The sequence below is a fragment of the Puma concolor genome, chromosome B2 (assembly GCF_028749965.1).
Source record: "Puma concolor isolate L17-30 chromosome B2, mPumCon1.1.hap2, whole genome shotgun sequence".
Taxonomy (NCBI): domain Eukaryota; kingdom Metazoa; phylum Chordata; class Mammalia; order Carnivora; family Felidae; genus Puma; species Puma concolor.
The window spans coordinates 74,887,200-74,906,979 of record NC_141671.1 but is presented as its reverse complement, the minus strand read 5'-3'; the positions used below and the strand labels follow the sequence as shown (position 1 = coordinate 74,906,979).

Sequence of the window (19,780 nt, the reverse complement as noted above, 5' to 3'; positions counted from 1 at the left end):
ACTTATGAGAAGTATCTTTCTGTGTATGTTCTTTTGTCTTCTAGACTCTACTGCATTTAGCTTAAAAAATATGAACTAAAACAAGTAACTTGGAATGAAAGATGAAAACATAGGTCCTTGCCAAGGTACAGAAACCCAATTCATGAAAAGGACCTCACAGTCCAAGAATTGGGTTTACTTACTCTTTATGATAGGTTGTAACAAATCTTGACACTTCACTGCTCTTCAGTTTGGGGACTTTAAGATACAAAGAAAACAAACTGACTCAAGTTATTTCAAGAAAACATGCTTAATGAAGTGCACATAGTAGCAGACCTAGAAAACCATCAGGGCCTAAAGCAGTTAGGAGAGCTTTTTGTATACACTGTTCTCACATGCTCTCAGAAATAGTACACTGTTATTTAAAGATCCAGTTGCCATAAACATATCCTCTGCTGCCACTGCCAAGAAATGCATGATTTGACCCCTACCATCAGAAAATTCACAAACTATATAACCTCTAAAATGAGGAATAGTCCCATGATTGGTAACAGAAATCCTGCAATAGTATGTACATTAATATCAATGTTATTTAAGGGAAGGATGCTTTACATCTGGTGACTAGCAGAGGGGACAAAGTAAAAGATATTCCAATAGAAGAAACAATGGATTATTTCCACCAATGCTGCATTTACTTTTGTTTTTTTTTTTTGTTTTTTTTTTAGTCTTAGTATTTACCTGACAAGTAATCCTTTTTCATCCCTCTCCCAGCATTCATTGCCACTTAGAAACAATTCCTAGGATGTGTATTATTGTGCTATAATTATAGTTGAGGGCACAGTGGCATGTGATTGTGGTATAATAACTAAAGCCTTGGAGTGCCTTTTTATTCCATTAAAAATGACCTTAGCTTTGGATCACAGAGCTTTGCACTGATTTGTCTTTTTTGTTGCTTCCTCTCCATAGGTCTGCTTCCTCATACAGGGTGATGCATTGAATCGTGACACATGCAGGGGAGTGGGGGGGGGGGGGAGCGGTGTCAGTGAAATTAACTATCTTTCCCGTGAGAAATAATTCATCATTTAGCATTTGCTATTAATGTACCTCTGCTGTGAGTGAATGAAGTCACATGAAGTACATGGAAGTTGTGGAACAGACGGACATTACATAAATATCATTTAGTGTTCATGATGGGGACAATTTTTTCATCTGCAAATATTAGGCATTTGGGCTGCAGAAAAGGATATGTTGATAAGTGTGGTTGCTTTGAAAATAAATGGCTCTGCTTGCTTTTATAGAAGTACCTCTTTAAGGCTAATTTAAATTTTGTTTTCTGTCTGCTTCAATAAGATACATATTTTTTAATGTTTACTTGCTCATGAGCAGGAGAGGGGCAGAGAGAGAGAGGGAGAGAGAGAATCCCAAGCAGACTCCGTGCTATCAGCACAGAGCCCAGTGCTAGGCTCAATCTCACAAACCGTGAGATCATGACCTGAGCAGAAATCAAGAGTCAGATGCTTACACCAACTGAGCCACCCAGGTGCCCCTCAATAAGGTCTTTTAAATACAATGATTAATATTGGACTCAATTGTGTCCTGTAGTAGAAAGACTTCCCAGATTTCTCTAGAATTGAGGAGGTGCCTCCGGTCTCAGCACAGGCAGTATGGGTCTCAGCTCACTTTGTCTTTGAACTCGATTCCCATTTGGGGAACAGGAGCTAGAAGAGGTGGCATGAGCTGGGATCATTCATATTAGTTCAAAAAAAATATCTACTAAGGGCTCACTGCAAGGCAGATTTTGTTCTGGATGATGTGATGGGGACATATTATGAATGAGGAAGTCAGCGATTCTTATCAACACATACTTGAACCCAAGAGGACATGTATCAATATGTTCATTGAAGTATTGTCTATAATAGTGACTCAGATGTCTATCAATAAGAGACTGGCAAAATAAACCATGAGATATTCATACAACGGAAAATCATCCATCATTTGTAGACTGTGAGGTAGGTTTGTATATGGAAAGGTGTCCACATGATTCAGAGAAAAACTAACTATACAAAGTGATACTTATATCCAGTTTAGTATTCTGTGTAAACACACACAATACTATATATTTTCTCCATAATCATTAGATGCATAGTAAACACCCCTGGAAGAATATTCTCCAAAGTAGATCCTCCTACTGCACAGTGGCAGGAGTGCTATTCCCACTGGAGACAGGCTATTTGGTGACAGTCTGGCAGCCATTCTGATGGCCCTACATTAACCTGATGACTGTGGTTAGTCTCAGGGAGTGAAGGGGACCAGGATTAAAGACAATTATCAAAGGGAGTCTTAGGTATTATCTACAACATTTTAATTCTTAAAGATGATCACAGTAATGAATTAAATGTATCTTAACTATTAATTTAAAAATAAGAATTAGTAATTACTTCTGTCTAGGTGCTAACAATCCAGAGGAGAAACAGAACACACTCAAATAATTCTGATGCAAAACAAAGTGTGGTCAGTGCTACTGTTATATCCAACTGTGTGGTAGGAATATGAAAGTGGAAGGGACCTGTCTTTCTGTTTCTTGGAGGAGGAGGGATGTAGTGACAGTGTCCTTAGTGAAAATAAAACTTTCCACTATATAGCATTTTGGACAGCTCTGGGAATATCATTAGCTAGGCAAGACTGGACAGCTCTAGTATAACTCTAGTTATAAGTTCTAGTATACCTAGTTGTCATCTGCCAACTCAACCATATTAAAAGATGTAACCAGGGAGCGAGGAGACGATGCTAGAAGGAGAGCCAGATGGAAGATTCTAGCCCATATTAATTAGGAGTGGTTTGTTTGCAATTAAATAAGACTGGTCCTGGCTGTCTAAAACCGAGAGAAATGAATTAGTGGGATATTTGTGGAATTCATGGCATCGGTGGGAGGCTGAAGTACTGAACTTGGAAAATACAGGTAAGCAGCAAGCACCTTGAGACAGCAGAAGTGATGAAGGTGATGGAGGAGCACCCAAAATTTCTCATTTAGCAACGGCAGCCTAAATGTGAATAAAATCTAGGAACACCACCATCTTTGTACCATATTAATTCTGATACAGACTAGGTCACCGGCACTTGGCTGCCAGAGGTGGGAGAGAGAGTAAACCATATCCCCAGCTTCCACAGTGGATGACAGGGCATCCATAAATACAGCACGATGGGAGTCACCTGAAATGAATGGAGTGGGCAAGCTGGGGAGCTCAAACAGAGTAGTGATTATTAACTGGGCACTTAATAAGTACAAGGTACTGTTCTAAGTACTTTATATGGGCATTATTTAATAGTCACAGTAACCATATAAATCAGGTATTAGTATTACCAATATACAAATAGCATTAGGTAATTTTCTCAGGATTGCAGAGATACTAACTTGGTAGTCTGACTCCTAGGTCTATATTTTTAATGACCTACTACTGCCACTCTATGTCCCCTCCTTGACTTTGCCCCCATTTCCCACAGGAATACAGAACACTTGACAACACTGAATTAGAAATGTATAGAATACATTACACTTAAAGCAACCCAAAAGGTTTTCACAGCTGTAATCTGTTCTTATCACACTTCCAAACTCAGGGTGAGAAAATGTTCTGATTCTTGTTTTTCTGACACTAAAGGAGGCAGTTAAGAATTATATGACCTTCCCAAATGCCCTCGTGATGAAGAGCTAAATTGAGACAAGAACTCAGAACCAATGAATTAATAAGTAACCAATTTATTTCCCTGGTCAGGAAATTATGACTGCCTCTTTAAGTGAGGTTTCTAGAACCAGTCTTTATCCAAAAATATACACTATAAACTACAAATCAGAATGAGTCATCAATTCCCCCCTGTTTAAAACAGTTCAATGGCTCCAATAACATTTAGGACAAAACCTTAACTCCTTAGCATGACTATAAAGATTACAAGATACTATCCTGCCTTTGGGCCTTATCTCTTTCCACTCTTTCTTCCCACGTTCTTTGTTTTCCCCTTGTTCCCAAATGTTTCACAGAGTTCCTGCCTTAGGACTTGAATCATCATTCCCTCTGCTTGGAATGCTCTTCTCCTAGTCTTCACATGGTTGACTTCTTCTTGCCCTTCAGCTCTCAACTTAAATTAAGACATCTCTAAGACAACTTTCCTTCCCACCCAAATTAAAGTAACCTTCCCTCCATGTCCTTTTACCATGTGTTAATTTACTGATAGCACTTATCAGCCTGGAATTTTCTTGTTATCTGTTAGTCTTATTGAGTGATGGATTCTCTTCTCCCGAACGTAAACTCCAGGAGGGCATCATTCTCCAGACTGTATGTGACAAGCAAATGTTCACTGAATAAATTATTTCCAGTTCACCCAACCATATGGGTTTTCCCTTTGCCCCTCAAATGTCAAGTAACTGTAGCATAGTAAGTCTGGATAGGACTTGGAAAATTTTCCTTACTGTTATAGTTCAAAAATCTGGGACAAAAGGAAAAGTAACCTGCCTGAGTTAATAACAAACATGGACTCGAATCTGGGTCTTTTCACTTCCAGCCCATATTAATTAGGAGTGGTTTGTGCTCTTTCAGTACATTGTGCTGTCATAAAGAATCAAGAACTGAGGTGATGTTTGATTTATAACTTCTGTGGCCGTGATCCATGAAAGGCCACCATGAGCATGGGCGTATTGCCTCTGAAGATGAACACAGTAACACTGGGATAGTTGGACACCTGAATGGATGCCTGTGACAGGCTCATGTTCTATTCACTATTTTAAGTGCTTGGCATGTACTAATCCATATAATCCTCATACAATCCCTATTAAGTAGATACTATTATTATCTCCATTTGTATATGGGAAATTTGAGGCACAGCTGTTACGGAGCTTGCCCAGGGGCATATCGCTAGTAAGCTGTGCTGTTAGCATCCAAATGTAGGTGGTCTACTCCAAAGCCCTCACTCTTAACCACTAATGATATTTTGCCTGCTCTGGCTATAAGGCACAATTTATCCCTGAAAACACTGAATCAGAAAGTTTCCATTGGGACCAAATTGTTAAAAATCCTGGGTTAATTGTGAGGCAAACAGGAGTCAGTAGCACAGTTTTTATCAATGCAGTATTGGCAGAACTGACTGTTTTGCTTTTTAAGGCTTTAATTTTCTTTGTACATAATCCTCCATAAGCAGCAATAAAAGAAACAGAACAAACACCATTGAGTCACTGGCTTCCAAAGTACTGAGCAGTGCTTTACTGATGGCAGGTGTACGGAGCTTCCTGGAACATGCTGTTTACAAATAAAGACTTCTTTCTGGCATTAAGAGAATGGAGATTATGTGGATCCTGCTGGTTGGGGAGCATGACACACTAAATAATTGATTAAAGAGGAATGGCTTCTCTGCTCCTCCATGCAGGCCAGAGTGTTTTATTAAAGTTGCTCTCTGAAGATGGAAATGGCAGTTGGGCTAGAGCGAAGGCACTGCACAGAGACAGTCTCAAGCAACAGAGCAACAAAATCTCTGTCACCTGGTTGGGAGTAAGCATCCCCTTTGAGATCAAGAGCTCTCTACTTTCTGACTGAATGGGGACAATTTCTTACCTTAGAACTCTTCCCATGTTCCCCTTCTCAATTCCATTAAGTTTATTGACTTTCCATTCTGATTACTACTAAAATTTCTTTTAAAATCAACCAATCAAGATAGAGTCCAGAAGAAGGTAGAATCTCAGATATAAAAAGAGCTAAACTGTCTTGAGGAAGATCAGAGGGTAAAGTCGGTATTTGGATTAAATATTTCATTTGGTAACATAGGTTGATGGTGTATCTTCCTCATACCCATTTGTTAAACCCCATAGTAATATAAGGTTTGAAATTTTCTAGCACAGCATAGACTGCTTTGATAATGAAGCTTGACCACAAAATTGATGCTTTTACTTCCTCATAATCACATTTCAAATTGACTGTATCTAGAATGATTAATAAATTGTTTCTCTGATTTTTTCTTCAGTGGTACAGACCTATTGATACTCTTAAGGATAGATAGCTGGACATAGAGATACCTGACTCAGAAAGGTGTTGTCAAATCTGCTTGGGGTTGAACATTTATTAAAACACTTTAATCTGTATTATTGTATAACTAAACTCAGCATATGTACAATAAACATTCAGACCTTACATATGGAAATTGTTACTTCTCAGGTTTTTAAATTTTTAAATTTAAATTCTAGTTATGTTAACTAACAATAGTTTCAGGTGTATAATACAGTGATTCAACACTTCCATACAATACCTGGTGCTCATCACAGTAAGTGCACTCCTTAATCTCTATCACCTACTTAACCCATGCCCCCCATCAACCTCCCCTCTGGTAACCATCAGCTTATTTTCTATAGTTAAGAGTCTGTGTCTTCATTTGCCTTTCTCTCTCTTTTTTTCCCCTTTGCTCATTTGTTTTGTTTCTTAAAATTACACATATGAGTGAAATCATATGGTATTTGTCTTTCTATGACTTATTTTGCTTAGTATAATACTCTTTAGCTCTGACCATGCTGTTGTAAATGGCAAGATTTCATTCTTTTTTATGGCTGGACAATATTCCGTTATATATATATATATATATACACACACACATATATATATATTATCCGTTATATATATATATATATGTATATACACGTTATATATATATGTATATATGTATATGTATTTGTGTATATAATATATGTATATGTATATATATGTATATATACATATATATAATATATGTATATGTATAATATATGTATATATGTATACATAATATATGTATTATGTATATTATATATATAATATATATACATATATACATATATACATATTATGTATATTATATATATGTATATATATGTGTATATATATGTATATATATACATATATATAATATATGTATATGTATAATATATGTATATATATATAATATATATGTATATGTATATATACATATATATAATATATGTATATGTATAATATATGTATATATTATATTATACATATTATATATATGTATATATGTATATGTATATATGTATATATATGTATATATATATGTATATATATATATGTATATGTATATATATGTATGTATATACATAATATATGTATATATACATATATTATATATATTATATATATAATATATGTATATATACATACATTATATATATATAATATATATATAGCAGAACACATATATATGTATGTATAAGTATATCACATCTTCTTTATCCAATCATCAGTCGATGGACACTTGAGTGGTTTTCATAATTTGGCTATTGTAGATAATGCTGCAATAAACATTGAGGTGCATATATCCCTATGAACTAGTATTTTTGTATTTTTTTGGGTAAATACCTAGTAGTGTAATTGCTAGATGGTAGGGTAGGTCTATTTTTAACTTTTTGAGGAAATTCCATGCTGTTTTCCAGAGTGGCTGCACCAGTTTGCATTCCCATCAACAATGCAAGAGGGCTCCCCTTTCTCCACATCCTTTCCAACACCTGTTGTTTCTAGTGTTGTTAATTTTAGCCATTCTGACAGGGGTGAGAGGATATCTCATTGTAGTTTTGATGTGTATTTCCCTGATAATGAGTGATGCTGAGCATCTTTTCAAGTGTCTTAACCATCTGTATGTCTTCTCTGGAGAAATGTTATTCATATCTTCTTCCCATTCTTTAATTTGATTATTCATTATTTGGGTGTTGAGTTTTATAAGTTTTTTTTTTACAGATTTTGGATACTAACCCTTTATCAGATATGTCGTTTGCAAGTATGTCCTCCCATTCTGTAGGCTGCCTTTTAGTTTTGTTGATTATTTCCTTCACTGTACTTTTGATGTAATCCCAACAATTTATTTTTGTTTTTGTTTCCCTTGCCTCAGGAGACATATCTAGGAAGAAGTTGCTATCGCAGATGTCAAAGAGCTTACTGCCTGTGTTCTCCTCTAGGATTTTTATGGTTTTAGGTCTCATATTTATGTTGTTAATCCATTTTGAATTCATTTTTACGTATGGTACAATAAGGTGGTCCAGGATCCTTCCTTTGCATGTAGCTGTCCAGTTTTCCCCAAACCATTTGTTACTTCTCAGTGTTAATAGTTACCACAATTAATTAACTGAATTCCTCTTTGTAGGAGAAAAGAGTACATGAACTTAAGTTACATGTTTGCCCAATATCTTCAAAGTAATTAGCAACTATACAAAATTCAAAACTATTTCCTCCTATTCCATGCCCTCCCCCAATAAAAACAACAACAGCAACTAAAATTCATTGTAGGAAGCTGACTTGAGAAACCATATGAATTTTACCCTTTTGATTGTTTGAAAAATTCTAGGGTCAGCAATTTAAAAATCATTCAACCCAAATAGTAGAAATAACATGGACTAGGAATCTAGAGACCTGGATCTCCCTCTAATTACCTGTTGGTCCTTTGGTGAGTTTTTCAGACCCTCTGACCTCTACTTGCCTCACCTTGAAACTGGGATTATTGGGGCGCCTGGGTGGCGCAGTCGGTTGAGCGTCAGACTTCAGCCAGGTCACGATCTCGCTGTCCGTGAGTTCGAGCCCCGCGTCAGGTTCTGGGCTGACAGCTCAGAGCCTGGAGCCTGTTTCCGATTCTGTGTCTCCCTCTCTCTCTGCCCCTCCCCCGTTCATGCTCTGTCTCTCTCTGTCCCAAAAATAAATAAACGTTGAAACTGGGATTATTAGTGTGTGCTCTCTGCAAAGCTCTTCTGGTTGCTTCCAGTATCAAAGCAATATTGTAAACTAAAATATGCTCTCCAAATGTAGGATGTCATGCACCTTAAATAGCTATTTATTTTTTATTTTTTTAAAAAAATTTGGGGGGGGGGGCACCTGGGTGTCTCAGTCAGTTAAGCGTCTGACTTCAGTTCAGGTCATGATCTCCCTGTTCCTGAGTTCAAGCCCCACATCAGGCTCTGTGCTAACAGCTCTGAGCCTGGAGCCTGCTTCGGATTCTGTGTCTCCCTCTCTCTCTGCCCCTCCCCTGCTTGGGCTCTGTGTCTCTCTCCCAAAAATAAATCAACATTAAAAAAAATAATAAAAAAATTTTTTTTTGAACATTTATTTTTGAGAGATAAAGCATGAGTGGGGGAGGGGCAGAGAGAGAGGGAGATAACAGAGCCCGAAGCAGGCTCCAGGCTCTGAGCTGTCAGCTCAGAGACAAGGGGACTGAACCACAAAACCACAAGATCATGACTTGTGCTGAAACCAAGAGTCGATCGCTTAACCAACTGAGCTACCCTAGTGCCCCTTGTCTTTCAATGTTTTTTAAATATCAGCCTGAGAATTAAGAAAATAAAAAATAATAGAAATGTTAGATTTTTATATCCAGATTCAGTCTGAGAATCAGTTTCTGGGACTGATATTACTCATGCCTGTCCAGTAGTAGTGTCCATCAAAATGGCAATACTCCCAGTTTGTCATCCTCAATAGATTTTTTCTTACACTGCCAATAATGCAACTTATTGGACTTTAAAAGGAGTTAAATAATGACCCTTTTCTTTTCCTGCCAAGTTTTTGACATAAAATGAAGTCCTGAGGAAAACTTGCTTTGGGGAGATGATGAGAAAGCAACCTTGGTAACTGAGCAGGTAGGTAAGTGACAGAATACCTTTCATTTAGCAAAATATCACGTTTTAAAAATCTATTTAAAACAGTGATTTTTGTGTTTATTTTGTTTATTGTTTATTGTTTTTTAGAGAGAGAGAAAGAGAATGTGAATGGGGGAGAGGGGCAGAGGGAGACAGAGAGCAAATCTTAAGCAGGCTCCACGCTGAGTATGTAGCCCGACATGGGGCTCAATCCCATGACTCTGGGATCATGACTTGAGCTGAAATCAAGAGTCAGATGCTCAACTGACTGAGCCAGGTGCCCCTAAAATGGACCGTGATTTTTGAAAGAGGAAAAATACTAACAGCCACTAGGCAAGAGAAAACAAAGTATGGAAACCACTAAAAAAATAAACAGGGATATGTATGTGAGTAGACAAAGCAAAAAATGACTCACATAAAGTAAATAAAAACAAGAAAGAAATTGCATTGACACAATAGCAGACAAAATGGTTCTAATATATCCTTAAAAAATATTGTCAATTTACTAAAAGTGAAACTGAAACTAAAGCACTAAAATATAAAATATCAGTGAATATTTTAATAATGTCTCTGGCTCAGAAAATGTAAAACCATGAAACTATAGGTAACTGAGAAATTTCTGAAGATTAAATGAAAAGGTGAGATTATAGCAGAAAAAACAATTAAAAAGTAAATCCAAACATTTTGTTACCTACATAATTCATCTTCTACAGAAAATGTAAAGGTTAAAAATCTGTCAATGCTTCAAGTTTCTGTTTCAATACACTTACAGAATCCTAGAAATTCCAAATTCCTATACACAATAACGGCAATCACATGATCCACTAACATAATGTTTATGGCAGACTTTCCATGGAAGCACTCTGAGAAATTTAAAACTGTCCTTCAGGTGCACCTGGGTGGCTCAGTCGGTTAAGTGTCCGATTCTGGCTCAGGTCATGATCTCACAGTTCGTGAGTTCAAGCCCTGCATTGGGCTCTATGCTGACAGCTCAGAGCCTGAAGCCTGCTTCAGATTCTGTTTCTCTGTCTCTCTCTGCCCCTTCAATGCTTGTGTGCCATCTCTCTGTGTCTCTCTCTCTCTCAAAAATAAATAAACATTAAAAAAAATTTAATTCTTTTAATTTAAATTTTTAAATTTAAATTTAAAATTTCAGAGAAGGCTCTGGTCTAATGTTTAACTCTTCAGAGTGGCTAGGGGGTATCTTTACCACCTTAACAGACATTACTTCTATCAGAAAGACTGTTCCACAGGCAGTTGACCCAAGGAGGTGCCCAATACTATTCCCTGTAATAGTTCAGTTGAAAGAGAACTTGACATGAATTTAGAACTGGGTCTGAGCCCCAGTACGGACTTACACACTGGGTAATCTTAGGCAATTCACTGAACTTCTCAAGACTCAGTTTTTTTCCATCTGTGATATGTGACTAATAGCAGCCTAACTTCACAGGGTTGGTGAGAGAGCCAAATAAAACAATCTGTGAATGTACTTGGTAAACCATGAAATACTAATAAATGCACAGTCTCTAGAATTCCTGATAGGGCAATTCAAATTAAATACTTGTTTTGATTTTACAGAGTGATTTAGATGAAAAAGTGAAGTCTGAGCACTTCTGCTCTCTCATGGTGTACAATGAAGCTGGTGTTAATTAGTCCTAATCAACGCCATGTTTGGGAGGTGTGCATTTCTTTGAAACTTGTCCCACAAGATACTACAAATATAAAGTGTACTCAAATTGCTTTCACTCTGGAATTATTTGTTGTTCTGTGCAAGAAGCAGTAAAGGTGGCCTGCTCACATTAGCATATCCAGGTAGTGTCAAGACTGTACCAAAAACCACCTTTTCACACGCCATTCCACTAGTTTCCCATACATCCACCCCCTACTACAGACAAGACTATTCGTCTGTCATCTCCCTCTTAATGATTTCCAGGTTTACATTTTTAGCTGCTATTTGCTTCACATTTTATCTTCCTTTCTCTAGAGAAATTCATTACTCTTACTCCCTTAACGATCACCCCTCTCCTGGAAAATGCTCCATAATTGTCTCCTATTCTTCTTTTTAATTCTATTTTAAATCCCACATTTAGAACAGAGTCATGTAAGATCCCATATTTCTATAGATGTTGATGGAATTTTGGGACACTGCATGAAATGAAGACAGGGCTATATGACAGTGGATCCATTAAATAATGTCAGTTCACTGCAGCTTAAAAAAAAACAAAAACAAAAAACAAAAACAGAAATAGAAAACTGGTCCATCCAGTTCCCATTTACAAAGGGAAACAACCATGAATCAGATTAGAAGTGTCAGTCCCAGTTCCTCTCACACTCCCAACTTAATGTGTGTATGCATATGTGTGTGTATGTGATCTTCTCAGCTGCTTAACTCCTTAATTGCTTAATCAGTAGGGCACAGAGGAAATTCATTAGATAGAAAATTGTAGTCTGTGCTGTTGCTAGTTTGCTGTGAATCTTAAGTAACCCACTCCAGCTCAATCCTCTCCTGTAAATTAGCGTGTACTACTAGCTGATACATAAGGTCCCTCCAAATATTCATGAGATGGTGAGAAGAAATCAGTAATATATCTTTCCCATACCATAATCTGAAAAGTAACTTGCTATTTTATGCCACATTGTTTTCAGTGAATTTAGAGTTAAGGTTGGTATACTTTATATAGATGTCATTATAGGAGACAGAAAAAAAATGAAGTAAAAGAGCATGAAAAATGTGCTCCTCTCTTGGGTTTCTTTCAGTGGAGTATATTGTGTACTGGTATGATAAGCCCAAATGTTGTAGCTTGTTCCTCTGTCTGGTGTCACTAGAGGCTTTGCAAAGAAATGGAGCCCCCTCTATAAGTTCCTGACCCCTAACTGCCTATGGCCCTGTACCAGTCTGAGTCCGAGAGGTTTTTTTTTTTTTTTTTCCAATTTTTCTTTCAATGTTTACTTATTTTTGAGGGAGAGAGAGAGAGAGGGAGGGAGAGACAGAGAGACAAAGCATGAACAGGGTAGGGGTAGAGAGAGAGGGAGACAAAGAATCCGAAACAGGCTATAGGCTCTGAGCTGTCAGCACAGAGCCCAGCGTGGGGCTTGAAACCACAAACCATGAGATCATGACCTGAGCCAAAGTCGAATGCTTAACTGACTGAGCCACCCAGGTGCCCCCAGAGTCATTTGATTTGTTATCTCTACTAATTAAAAAGGCTCTTCTATTCTGCCACGTGTTTAGCTTGCTTTGACTTCAGGAGCTTTGGAACAGAGCAAGTGACCTTATACCAGCCCCGAAAGTGAAGTTAGGTCTACTGGTGCTACTACTGCTGCCATCACTGTTCTGGGCAGCCTGTCCCAAGGTTCTGGATCAAGAGGTATAAAGAACAGCATCTTGAGGCTGGAATCAAATCACTCTCTTTGATTAAAAAACTCTGACATATCTGTGAGCAACTAATGGACGACCTAAAGACTTTTAAAGTTTTATAGACTTTCTAAGGCATTGGGGAGAACCAATAATGCTAGGTCTTACACAAAATAAATGCTTAGTATATGTTTATTGAATCAGTCCACCAGACTGAGTAACATTTTAAGGGAAGTTCTCCATGAGCTGTGATGGTGAGCCAAAACCAGGAAGATAAAGTGTAACGGAAATAAGCATCAAGGCCTATACTTAGGTTGATATTAACTTAATAATAAAAGGACCTTATATTTATATAGATCTCACATTTAGATTTCTTCTAATTCCTGGGATCCTCCTAAGTTATATTAAGGTGCTGCATGCAGCTAAGGGATTAAGTGTGTTCAGATGGAGAGAACATTGTCTTCATTAAAATAACTTTTGAGAATAACAATTATAATTTACCTTCATGAAAATACATCATGTAGTACAGTCTTCTTGAACTGTGTATTGGTCAGGCCATATCGGAAGCATATATTCTATTCTGAGTAATATATTGTAAGGTTTGGGATTTATGAAGAGTCGTAGAGAGTTGCCAGGAATTTGTTACAGTAAAGTTTGTTGTAGTAAAGTTACAGTAAAGTTCTGTTTAAAGGAACAACTGAAGGAATTTGGAATGTTCAGCCTGGAAAAAGGAATATTGGTGGTGGTGTAGAGGGTGGAGTGACAGGAGTAGGGAAAGTATAATCACTATCTGTATATTCAAAGCTCTGAAGAGCTGTTACATCAGCAAGCTGAGATATGCAGCCTCAGAGGCCAGAATAGAACTGCTGCAGAGGAATTAGCAAGGTAACTTTTATCTAATATAAAGAAAATCTTCAAAAAAATCAAAGTTGCTGAAAAATCCAGTACATTTTTTTTTGTGTGAGGTAGAGCTTGTAAATAATCAAGGAAAGATGAACAGACTTTTTGGTGTGGATCATCTTATGATTTTGGCACTGGGCAAGAGGTTGGAATAAATGCTCATTAATGGCTTTTCTTGGGGCTTCTAAGATTCCATGGTTTAGCCTTTCTCTAAAATAAGCTTAAGTAGAGGCAAAAACACATCTTCTCATAACCTACATTTTTTAGTGGTACCTATGTTCCACTCTCAGTGCTCACCATATTGCCCCAAACTTAGCAGCTCAAAATATGCATCTTGCCAGTTAGGCTATGGAGAGGCCCCTACATTACATAGCGCTCAGGTGGGAAGACTCCATGGCTGACAGAAGGTCAGAGAAACATGATGACAGAAGTCTGGAATCATCTAGCACTGTGTTGTCCAATACAGTAGGCAGTGATCACAGATGGCTACTGAGCACATGAAATATATCTAACCTTACTGAGTTGTGCTCTAAGTGAGACAGACAGACAGACAGACAGACAGACACACACACACACTTTCAAAGACTTATTATGAAAAAAAGAATTTAAACTATCATTAATAACTTGTATATTGATTATATATTGAAATAATATTTGGATATAGTGGGTGAAATAAAATATATTAACAACATTAATTACACTTGTTTCTTTTTAATTTTTTAAATGTGGCTAATAGAACATTTTAAATTATATATGTAGTTCATATTATATTCCTACTGGATATCATTGATCTCAAGATGTTCTTCACATATGTATATGGTGGTTGATGCTGGCTATTAACTGGCATCTCAGCTGGGCAATTGACTGGAGTGCCTACATGTGGTCTCTTCATGTTGCTAGGGCTACAGCGCAGTATGGTGGTCTCAGGATAGTTGAAATTTCTGTATGGCAACTGAAGGCTCCAAAAGCAAGCTTTCCAGTGTGCAAGCCACAAGTTACATTGGCTCTTTTGACTTAGCTTTGGAAATCACATTCATCACTTTTGCTGCATTCTACTCAGGTAATCATAAACCAGCAGAGATTCAAGAGGAGGGCCACACTATAGTAGAATGTGTGGGATGGAGGCTACTGTTGCAGCCTTCTTGGAAAATACAATTTTCTACAACTTTTTACCAGCATAGACTGTTGGAGTTATGAAATCTCCTTCTGATTTAAAGAGCCATTCCTGAGGTTTAAATAAAGTGCTGGGTTTGAAATAGATTAGAATTCTTCTATAGAGACTTTCAAATCTTAAAGGTAATCAAATAGCCATTATTAAGGGAAAATGTAATTTAAAATATGAACTGTCACTTAAGCCTTAAATAAATTGTCCACATACTAAGGAAACATCACAAATCCAGTCTGGTAGTCACAGAGTTGAATCACACAACACAGAATATTTTCTTCTAGTTTTGTTTTTGTTGTGTAGTTTATTACAGTTATTAGAAGTATGTTCCTAATTTCTAAAACGTACATGTTCAAAACTGACTAGCAAAAAGTCTTTCCTTTCCAAATGTACTTAAATTTTTCTTCATTTAAGCTAAGCCCTTTGAACATCAATTAATAATTTATACAACGTGGATGTGAAGATGTGTGATAAGTTTTGGCTTAAGGATAATGGATGATTTGTAATGAGCATAAAATTATTTTATAAGATATAATTTAATGTGATTAATTTATATTTGCTTTTTAGATGGTTCTGTGGTATGGTGAAGCTATACCCAAAGTATAAAATATCATGAAGATTAGATCAACATTTGACTTTAGTCAAACACATGTAATTGGTCCTGAGGGCTCCTACTAAATATGGAGTTTTGGAAATAAGTGAATGTTGATTTTTGTGTGTGTGTTTTTTTTCTTTAAATTTGAATAGGAATTGTCAATGCAGTTAGTTTAAATGTTCAGCTTATATTGTTCCTTTTGCACCTCTTCTTTAGAGTTTCAGTTGCCCAGATGATTTGCACTTTGATATTAATTTATTAATACAAACTATTATTTTCATTTATAATTGATTTAATTATTTGTTAATGAACAATATTTAATTTTAATTTGTATTTAATATCATTAAGTATCAGTATGTAAATCCACTAGGTTCTCTTGGATTATGGCACCTTTTGATATGCCTCACTAGTAGATCATTTGATGACCAGTTAATTGAACTGGGCAGTTGGAGTGGAGAAAATACAAAACAAGAAGAACAATAACATACAAAAGCAAAAGCAGAAACAGATAAACCTGCATTATTTGCAAAAATTATCAGGATTCTGTACTGCTTCCTAATTTTGGCTGTCATTTTATCCTGTTTATGCAGCAACCAGAATACAATGAAAAATTTCCCACTTCCTCCAGAATGGTGGTCAGATTCATGTGTTTGAAAAGCACACAGATACCAGCTGGACTTTATTGCACACACTGAAGACATTCAGCTCTGCTCCTAACATTTGCTGTCTAAATAACAAAGGCTCTTAGAATGAATCATGAAACTAAAAATAGCTTCTAGTACCTTTCAAAAGGATTTTCACTTACGAAAGGATTTTCACTTAGAAGAAAAGCGCTTTAGCCTGTGGAACCTTCTGCTTCATTCTCTTATGTAAACAAGAAAGAACAACAGGTAGCATAAGTTACTAATGTTTTCAATTTAGTCTTACAGAGAGATGGACTACTACTCAGTGACTTGAAGACAGAGCTACAACAAATAACCTGGAAAAAAACTAAACTAGACTCTTTTAGGTCTCAATTTATTTAAATTAAGTAATAAATCTAATTTATAAAATATTATTCTATTAAAGTAAATGTTAATAGTATGAGCTTTGGATCATACATACATAGACCATATAAGTCCTCACCTATAAAACAAATGTGAAAATATCTAATAAGATTTTGGGGATGATTAAATAGCAAAATATAAATCAATGACTTAATACATAGTGAGTCTTCAGTGTTGTTATTACAAGAATGCTGTAGAATACCAACAAACTGGGTATAGAGGGAACACATGTCAACATAATAAAAGCCATATATGACAAGCTCACAGCTAACATCATACTCAACGGTGAAAACCTAAAAGCTTTTCCTCTAGATCAGGAACAATACAAGAATGCCCAGCCCACTCTCACTACCTTTATTCAACATAGTACTGGAAAACCTATCCTGAGCAAATCTGCATGAAAAATACATAAAAGGCATCCAAACTGGAAAGGAGGAAGTAAAAGTGTCTCTATTTGCACATAACATATACAGAAAATCCCAAGGCTCCATCAAAAAATTTTTAGAACTAATACACAAATTTAGTAACATTTCAGGGTGAAACATCAATATATAAAAATCTGTTGCTTTTCTATACACAAATAAGGACTCATCAAAAAGAGAAATTAAGAAAACAATCTCATTTACAATTGCATCTAAAAGGAGATAATATCTAGGATAAATTTAACAGCTACTATGCAGCTACTATGGAAAAGAGTACAGAGGTTCTTCAAAAAATTAAAAATAGAACTACCACATGGTCCTACAATCCCACTTCTGGGTATATATTGAAAGGAAATGAAATCACTATATTTCTTTTTCCAAATCACTATCTTGAAGAGATATCTGCATTCCCATGTTTGCTGCAGTATTATTCACAGTAGCTAATATATACAAACAACCTAAGTGTCCATCAATTAAATAAATGGGTAAAGAAGATGTGAGATACATATATATCTATATATACATATATAGATATAGATATATATGAATATATATATATATATAGATATATATAAATACACACACACACACATTAAAATATTATTCAGCCATCAGAAAGAAGGAAATCCTGCCATTTATAACAACATGGATGGACTTTGAAGGCATTATCCTAATGAAGTAAGCCAGACAGAGAAAGACAATACAAATATTGTATATCACTTATGTGTGGAATCTAAAAAAAAAAAAAAAAATCAAACTCATATTAACAGAGATAGAAAAGTGGTTGCCAGTTGCTGGGGGCAAGGTTGGAGGAATAGGGAAATGTTGGTAAAAGTATACAAAAATACAGGGACGCCTGGGTGGTTCAGTTGGTTAAGCATCTAGCTCTTGATTTCAGTTCAGGTCATGATCTCACAGTTCTTGAGTTTGAGCCCTGTGTCAGGGACCTATCTCATGGTTCATGAGTTTGAGCCCTGAGTCAGGCTTTGCACTGACAGTGCTGAGCCTGTTTGAGATTCTCTCTCTCTCTCCCTGTCCCTCCCTCACACTTGCTCTCTCACTCTCTCTCTCTCAAAAATAAATTTAAAAACTTAAAAAAAAAAAAAAAAAAAAAATGGGGCGCCTGGGTGGCGCAGTCGGTTAAGCGTCCGACTTCAGCCAGGTCACGATCTCACGGTCCGTGAGTTTGAGCCCCGCGTCGGGCTCTGGGCTGATGGCTCAGAGCCTGGAGCCTGTTTCCGATTCTGTGTCTCCCTCTCTCTTTGCCCCTCCCCCGTTCATGCTCTGTCTCTGTCTGTCCCAAAAATAAAATAAACGTTGAAAAAAAAAAAAATTAAAAAAAAAAAAAATAAATTTAAAAACTTAAAAAAATAATAATACAATAGAATAGAGCAGAAGAGCGTGAACTGGAAAATAGAAAGTTAGGAAGCCCAAATTTTACTACTGGATCTGCTACTAATTAACTATATAACTGGAGTCAAGAGTCTTAATTTATCTATGAGTAAAATCAGGGAGTTGGCTAGATGTTCCCTATATTTTTGAGCTCTAACATTACATGATTGTGAATAATTGCTTCTTGGCCTTTTGGCTAAGATCAAGTGTAGTATATGATTATGAATAAACAAGACAATTACCAACTCCCCTTTCACATTATGCAATATAGACCTAAATCTAAGGTCTTATGACTTTTAAGTTGGATAAAATACTCCTGGGATAACTATTCCATCTGCTTGATTAGTCAATAACTTGGAACTGAAGACTAGGTATGTATGTGGCCATAAGAGTGTATGCTCTGGAGCCAGTATTAGCTTTATGACCTTGGTCTAGTCAGTTTCCTTGCCTATATAATGGAAACAGTAAGGGTATCTAACATCATAAAGTTGTGCAATGGAATGGATTCACACATGGAAAACACTTAGAACTGGGTTTGGCAAGGATAAGAGCTCAATAAACACTGGCACTATTATCACCTTAATTTTTTATTCCTTTTATTTCTTTTCTGGTCATTTATTGTTTATTAATGAGATTACATAAATCTTTAAAACATAATAACATACTTTAAAATGCTACGTTAATATGTAATCCTTACAATCTCTTTAAAAAGTAGATGGAAAAACAAAGGAGAAAACCCTAGTTTGATTATTTCTTTAGATAGAGCTAACCTAACTGCTTGAAATCTCTTCCCATTGCAACTGAGTTTTCTGAAGAAATCTGGTCAAATTTAAAGCATAAAGTGAGATTCACCACCCAAAGGCCTTCCTGTTAGAAATCTCTAAAGACCAGTTGAGCTTTGCTCCTCTCATCAAAATCTCGAATAGACTCTATTAACATATTGACTTGATTTTTATCACCTTTTATCTCTAATCAAAAGGCCTCTTCAAAATTAAAGGGGTTTCCAGCATTATCTGAACAGATGAAAGCTTTAGTGGCCCTAGTTTTTGAGGGTTTGCTAAGCATCAGGCTATTCTCAACTTCCCAAATGTTGTATGTAATACTCAAAATTAACCTGTGAGGTGAGTATCATTACAATTTTACATGTGAGAAAGACCCTAGCAAATAGGAAATGGTAAAGCCAGGATTTTTGACCCAAATTTCAAGTTACTTACTCTTTCCACAATAATAAATAGTAAGAGTAGAGTGAGAGGAAGGAAGGAAGGTAAAAGGGAAGGAAAGAA

The 19,780-nt window shown here is 36.3% G+C and overlaps 1 protein-coding gene and 1 pseudogene across 1 annotated transcript in view; one reads left to right on the top strand and one right to left on the bottom strand.

Moving 5' to 3' along the window:
* LOC147581053 (uncharacterized) overlaps positions 1–19,780 on the bottom strand; it is a 334,213-nt gene that overhangs the window by 269,279 nt on the left and 45,154 nt on the right. The gene's annotated exons all lie outside the window — the stretch shown is intronic.
* LOC112863027 (U2 spliceosomal RNA) lies at positions 18,674–18,816 on the top strand (annotated as a pseudogene).